Below are 7,113 nucleotides of genomic sequence, written 5' to 3' on the forward strand. Positions count from 1 at the left end.
CCAACAGGTTTGTTTCAACACTAGCTTTCGGAGCGCTGCCCCTTCCTCAGGTGAATGAAGAGATATGTTCCAGAAACATATATATAGACAAATTCAAAGATGCAAGACAATGCTTAGAATGCGAGCATTTGCAGTTAATTAAGTGTTTACAGATCCAGAGATAGGGGTAACCCCAATTATTTACTTAAATAATTATGTTTCAGAACCAACTTCCGATCCAGTTATATTTATACGTTTCATTGTCCCAAGGTGCAACGCTTGATGCGGAGGGCGAGATTTTCCAGCCCCCCCCCCCCCCAACACTCTGTGGGGTATTTTTGGCAGTGAAGGCAGCTCGCTATTGAATGACAGCGGTATCTTCCAGTTCTGCCAGTGTTTGTGGAGCTTTGCGTGACCCACCCCCTCCTTTGCCAGGGGACACACCACGGGCGGGGTCACCACCAGCCGGGACGGAAGATTCCTCCCAGCGAGAAGGGCTGGGTAATTTCAACCTAAACTAAGAATAATCTTTATTATTGTCACAGGTAGGCTTACATTAACACCGCAATGAAGTTACTGTGAAAATCCCCTAGTCGCCACACTACGGCGCCTGTTTGGGTACACAGAGGGAGAATTCAGAATGTCCAATTCACCTAACAAGCACGTCTTTCGGGACTTGTGGGAGGAAACCGGAGCACCCGGAGGAAACCCACGCAGACAAGGGGAGAACGTGCAGACTCCGCACAGACAGTGACCCAAGCCGGGAATCAAACCTGGAGCCTGGAGCTGTGAAGCAACAGTGCTAACCACTGTGCTACTGCCACAGAAGGAGTTAGAACACAGATGACCAGAAACTTCATCAAAGACGTAGGTTTAGGGGAGCGTGTTAAAGGAGGAAAGTGAGATAGAGCGGCAAAGAGGTGTAGGGAAGGAAAGCCAGACCTTGGAGGCTATGGTAGCTGAAGGCCCTGCCACTGATGGAAGAGTGATTAAAATCAGGAATGCTCAAGAGGTCAGGACTGGAGGAATACAGATATCTCAGGGGATTGTAGGCCTGGAAATCATTGAGGTTGGGGCAGGTCTTGGATTAACTTACCTTTACAGAGGGTGGGAGTCCAGCCTGGGATGTGTCGGAGTAGGCAAGTCTAGAGCTAATGAAAGGCACGGATGAGGGCTTCAACTAAACACAAGCTGAGGGAATGATCAATTCGGGTGATGTTAAGAAGGTGGAAATGACGTTGTCTTGACGACGGTGTGGAAATGTCGTTCGAAACTCACCTGGTTGTCAAATTTAACATTGAGGTTGCGAACAGTCCAGTTCAACCTCAGAAGGTTGCCAGGGAAACGGAGGGTGTCAACAGCTAAGGAATGGCGTTTATGACCGGGGCCAAAGGTAACGGCTTTGGTCTTCCCAATATTTTGTCAGAGGGAAACTTCTGCAGTCCAGTGCTGGGAGTTAAGACAAGCAGTCAGGTGATTTGGACAGAGTGGATGGGTTGAGAAAGGCATTGATTAAATAGAATTGGAAATCAACATCATAAATAACGCAGAGTTTTTGGATGGTGTTATGGAGGGTTTACGTGTAGATGAGACCTATGAGGGGGCCAAAGATAGATCAATATCTTGGTTAAGAGTGATAGCTATGAGAACTCCTAAGAATCTCTTAACTGAGAGTGATGAGTCTTCTCTACAAGGTACTTAAGTACTCTTAGGCACTTTGAACACAGAAGAGGCACTAGTCTAAGAAAGCTTAACAAATTCTCATCCGGTGAGAGAATCAGAGTTTAATTGTTAAATGAGGGGACTCTACAAGGTGAAACCAATCAGAGTGTAATTATTTGATGAGGACTGGAGAAGTTGATTGGCAAAAGAAGCAATTGAAACATGAGGAAAAACATTTTTAACACAGCAAGTGGTTATGATCTGGAGCGCACAGTCTGACAGTGTGCAGGAGATAAATTCAGTCGTGGCTTTCAAAAGTATTGGACAATTATCTGAGGGGAAAGAAATTGTTGGTCTACAGGGAAAAGGCAGGGGAGTGGGACAAAGGACGTTGGGCGGGATTCTCCAATAATGGGGCTATGTCAAAATGCATGCATTTCACTCTGGACTTTCATTAAGAAAGTCCAGAATGATTCTCCTACCTGCAGGGGGCTGGCAGGGCCCCAGAGTGCCCCTCGCAGCTCTGGCTGCGGATACGGGGCCCTGCAGTTTCGGTCTGGAGTCCGTCCATGTGCACGGCGGCGGCCTGCAGTGGCCGCCCCATGCGACATGGCGGACTCAACTCACACGTGGACCATGATGAGCGAAGTAGGTTCCCCCGAGATCGCGCTCGTCTGCGGATCGGTGCCGCCCGATCGCTTGCCTGGCCATCTGTGAGGCTTCCCCTCCCCCCCCGGTGAAGGATCCCCCCGCCCCACACCAGGGCTGCCGTGGACTGAGTCCGCAGCTGCCACCGGCCATTCCTGACAGGCAAAACGTGGTTAGAATCACGCCGTCGGGAACCCAGCCAGTTTTCCTGGGAGGATCGTGCGTCGACCTCGCGCGCGCACACGATTCGCGCCAATTCTCTGGGGACGCCCATTCTCCGCCCCCCGCCAATTGCGATTTTGGAGCGGTGCCTCGGAGAATCCCGCCCCTGGTTCTTGTAGAGAGTCAGCGTGAACAAGATGGGCCAAATGGCCTCCTTCTGTGAGGTCAATCAGAGTTTAATTGCTTAATTGGAGAACGATGCAAGGTGAGGCCAATCAGAGTTTAATTGCTTGATGGGAGAACGGTGCAAGGTGAGGCCAATCAGAGTATAATTGCTTGATGGGAGAATGGTGCGGTGAGGCCAATCCGAGTTTAATTGCTCTTCACGCTGCAAGTCAGAATCAAGAATTTTTTTTAAAAATTAAATTTGATTAGTAGGGTTATATTCTGATATGGGGAGGGGGTCGGTTATCTCATTTGGCAGGATGGCTGGTTCATGATGCGGGGTTCAATTCCTGCACCGGCTGAGGTTATTCATGAAGGTCCCATTTTCTCAACCTGGCCCTTCGCCTGAGGTGTGGTGACCCTCAGGTTAAATCACCACCAGTCAGCTCTCAATGCGAAGAGCAAGTGGCCCATGGTCCTCTGGGACTGTGGCGACATTTATATTTACCTAATCTAAAAGTTTCAGTGCAAATAAAATATTTTCTATTGTGAGAGAGTTTCTCGTTTCATATCAAATGAAAAGCTAGAAATGTGCATAAGATCCAAACAACTAAGAAATGTTTGCTAAGGCAGAATTTGCAAATAATGAGTAAGATTAAAGAAAAGTGCGAGACAGGAAATGTGTGGGACAGGAAATAGATGAAATAGATCCATGGAAATAGATACTTATTAATATAGAGCTACATGTTTCTACCCACATCAAAGCCTCTGTATTCTATATAATTTGTCCCTATGCATCCCTCTGTGCTCAGTATAACCTCTTCATAATGTACAATAGGCCCTGAGAAATCTAGTGTGACCTCTCAATTCTACATTTTATATCTCTTTATATTTTCAGCATAACATTTTTGTTAAAAACATGTCCTCTAAATCTGGTATAATCTTTCTGTTCTCTATAATACAACACAGAAGAGGCCATTCAGTCCATCACATCTATGCCGGCACTCTGTAAGAGTTGCTATTAGTCCTGCACCCCTGCCTTTTTCCTGTATAGCGGCAAGTGTCTTTTGTCCTCACTTATTCTATGTAGCTTCTGTCACAGTGGGGGGGCATGCACAGTCCATCTGGGTTCTGAATGGGACCCATGAGACATTTTGTTGACTGTCTTCCGGCGCAGGGTCACCACATTCCGCTAATTTCCACTCGTGTCGTTTTTTTTCCTACCGGTATGGCTGAAGTGGTTCGCACGTAAAGCGAGGGCGAGTGAAGTGAGGAGCGTGCTGATTGCTCCCAACATTGACTGTGAGAGCCGTGCGTTCCCTCTGTGTCCAAAGTGTAAATATTAATTTTGTTTTTAACATTTGAAGTTGATGACAGTTCTATTAATATATAAATGATTGAACATTTTCTATAACTCCTGATGAAATATTCGCCGTTTATCTTATCCATGGGGTCACGGTTGGTGAACGAGGCCGATTTTAATCTTGCGGCCCCTGAGATGAAGGAGGGCCATTCGCGCGGCCCACCCACCCGCCTCGGTTGCCCAGCATTGGTCTAGTGTGTACAATGTATCACAGGAACATTAGAATGAGGCCATTCAGCCCCAAAGCCTGCTCTGCTATTCAATTAGACCATGGCAAATCTGCATCTTGACTCCATTTAGTACCATTTTTGATCATTATCTTAGCTCCGTGTGCTGAATCCGAATAGGAATTTTTGAAGTTCAATCTTAAATTTCAATTGATCAACATCCACAGTGATTTGGATGGATGGGGGAGGGGTAGATTTTACCATCCCGTTGGATAAAGAAGTGCCTCCTGATTTCACTGCTAAAGGAACAGCACCGATTTCAAGATCACTCCTCGCTCTGCTCTTGGCTTCCCCACAAGCAGTCTCTCCATATCTACCCTACGGAATCTTCAGCAGATTTGCTCAGATCATCCCTCAATCTTCTCTGCTCGGGGAAAGTCAAGCCAGGTGTATGCAGCCTGGTCCTCCCTTATAAGCCCTTAGCATCGCCGCACCCCCCTTCCCCCAACCCCCACCCCCAAGGCCAATGACACCATCCTACTCCAGGTTGAGTCTGGATTAAGTCTCTATACATCTGTGTGTAATAAATGCTCAGTGTCACCGCAGTTAAGTACTCCTATACCCCAAATATACCTTTCTTCACTATATACACAGTGCCTTACAAATGACCACAAAATAACCATTTACATTGGCATTCATCGTCAGCACCTACTCCCCTCACTGGTCAATGATCAATGTCCCTTTGTAATTACCTGTTCAAATCCAGCACCCCCCCTCAATATCATGGCAGGAAAGGGCCTCGTTCCCTACTCAATGAGCCCGGAGCCGTTGCCAAACCCACTTTAACCTCACCACCTCCGCTGCCAATAATGCCCAGCCACTTTGTACATCGGGCACCATTGGCTTCGAATGTCTATCAACTTTTGGGATCAAACAAATCTCTGGCTGGGTTAAGTTGGCCATTCTCCCACTTACCACATTCATTTTAATCTCATAGCATACGCCCCCCACCCCCCACCCCCGCGTGCCCGGCCCGCTACCCCCCACCCCCCCCCCCCAACCAACCCACACACATACACACACCCCGTCCCCTCCCCATCCCCAGCCGGCTCCTTACCTTTATGGATACCAGTGGATCTTGGGCTTGTTAGAGAGCCGGGCATGATGAAGGAAGCCTCAGACAGTTGTCGCCTCGCATTGCCACCAGCGCCGTTGGATCTCTCTCAACGAGGAGAGAGAGAGAGAGAGAGTAGGGGGGGGGGGGGGGGGGAATTGAGAGGGTCTTGCTATCTGTCTCTCTCCCCCTCCCTCTCCAGCTCAGCGTCTATCAGGTCCTTCTGGGGACTATCCAAGATTGAGAACATCAGCACTCGCCTCCTTGTATTCAAAGCAGGGGCGGGAAGCGGGTGGGGGAGAGAATGAAGGTGGTCGACCCTTTGGGTGGGTGGGTGCACGGGGGTGGGGTGGAGTGGGGAGGGTGGAGGAGGAAGAAAACGGATAGGAAGTGGGGGTGGAGGTGGGAAGAAAGGGGGGTGGAGGTGGGAAGAAAGGGGGGGGGGGGGGAGAGAAATGGGCAAAGAGAAAAATCGAATCCAAATCTGGCTCCTATGTCAATATTTTAGATCCTTCACTGCATCCGCTCCTAGAATCTCACATTCTTAATCCCCCACATACTGGCAACCCACGGATTCCTCTCCCTCTCTCTCTCTCTCTCTGTTGGGGGGGGGTGGGGGGAAAGAAAGAAAGGGAGGGTATTTATTGGAATCATGTCAGGCACACAACACGAAATAGCACAGGAACTTCAGGGCTGCGGGGGACACTGACTCCGCAATTAAGGCTCCCTCAATATGCAACACCACACACACACACACACACAAAAAACCCTCACCCAGCAGCCGAGAAAATAGCCTCTGCTGCAACCAGAGGATTCCCAGCACCTTCACCGAGGCTTTACACATGTTGCAATCGACTTTCCCCAGCGAGTGGGGTAAGAAAGGAGGCAATTCGTCTGCCCCTTTGACGAGAGGCTTGTTACCCTGTCTCGGGGAGAGTTCCTTAAAATACATTCCGAGACACTCTCGTTTTTATGTGTTAAAAGCGAAGGACAGGAATTTAGGTGGTGGTGGGGGGTGGGGGCGGGGGTGAAACGCCACCGCTGGGGTGGGGAGAAGAAAAGGCATATTTGTTTAAAAAAAAATAATGGTGTATACTCACAGGAAGAAATGATTGTCTTGCCCTCTCGTTCCTTCTGGGGAGGGTGGCGGGGGGGTTAGCAGTGTGCTTCTTACAGTAACGCTAGTCCAATCTTTCTGGAGCTGAATAAATTCCTCCTTATTAATTCACCCACACACCAAAAATAGACGTTCGAAAATATTCCTTTAGGAAACAAATCACACACACACACAAAAACAATGAGGGGGGGGGGGTGCTGATGGTGTTTGGGGGGGGGGGGGGTGAGCAGAAGTCAATTCAACTCACAACCTTATATTCCAGATGTGAGATGGGTATTATAAATGGCACGCACACATACACACACAGACACACACGCAAAGTGTGAAAGATGCCACCTCAGTCTCCAGATGCCTCCCTCTTAGATACATCAAGCACACATAAGGATGTGGGAAGGAAGATTTGGAATCTCTCCCCTGCTGTATTGCTAGGAGACAGGCGGAACAGGCAGCACGTCATGTGCCTGATAGAAGGGTTTGGATTTTTTGGGGGAGAGAGATGGGCTTCTAGCACCCCCTGATGCCAGTCGGCTGCTCCTGCGCCAGCCTCCCGGATCAAAGGCTGCCGCCTCGAACTTGGCAATCGCAAGCCCCTGGCAAGGCTCCCTCCTCCTCTGCCCCTTCTCTCTCCCCCCCCCCCCCTCCCCCTTCCCCACCCTCTGCCCACTGGTTGGGCCACCTGCTGTTCAACCCTGTAACACACCCAGCCAAAAGGGACGGTGCAAGTTGAGGATGGTTT

The 7,113-nt window shown here is 49.2% G+C and overlaps 1 protein-coding gene across 1 annotated transcript in view; it reads right to left on the reverse strand.

The window, feature by feature from the left end:
• The window catches only part of LOC140403901 (glutamate receptor ionotropic, NMDA 2B-like), a 457,807-nt gene extending 452,403 nt beyond the window's left edge, over positions 1–5,404 (reverse strand). Inside the window, exon 1 of the mRNA XM_072492122.1 lies at positions 5,264–5,404. The gene's annotated coding sequence lies outside the window, so the exon portion shown is untranslated. The remainder of the gene's footprint in view (positions 1–5,263) is intronic.
• Positions 5,405–7,113: the final 1,709 nt, after the last annotated feature.

Source organism: Scyliorhinus torazame, chromosome 29 (genome assembly GCF_047496885.1).
Source record: "Scyliorhinus torazame isolate Kashiwa2021f chromosome 29, sScyTor2.1, whole genome shotgun sequence".
NCBI lineage: Eukaryota > Metazoa > Chordata > Chondrichthyes > Carcharhiniformes > Scyliorhinidae > Scyliorhinus > Scyliorhinus torazame.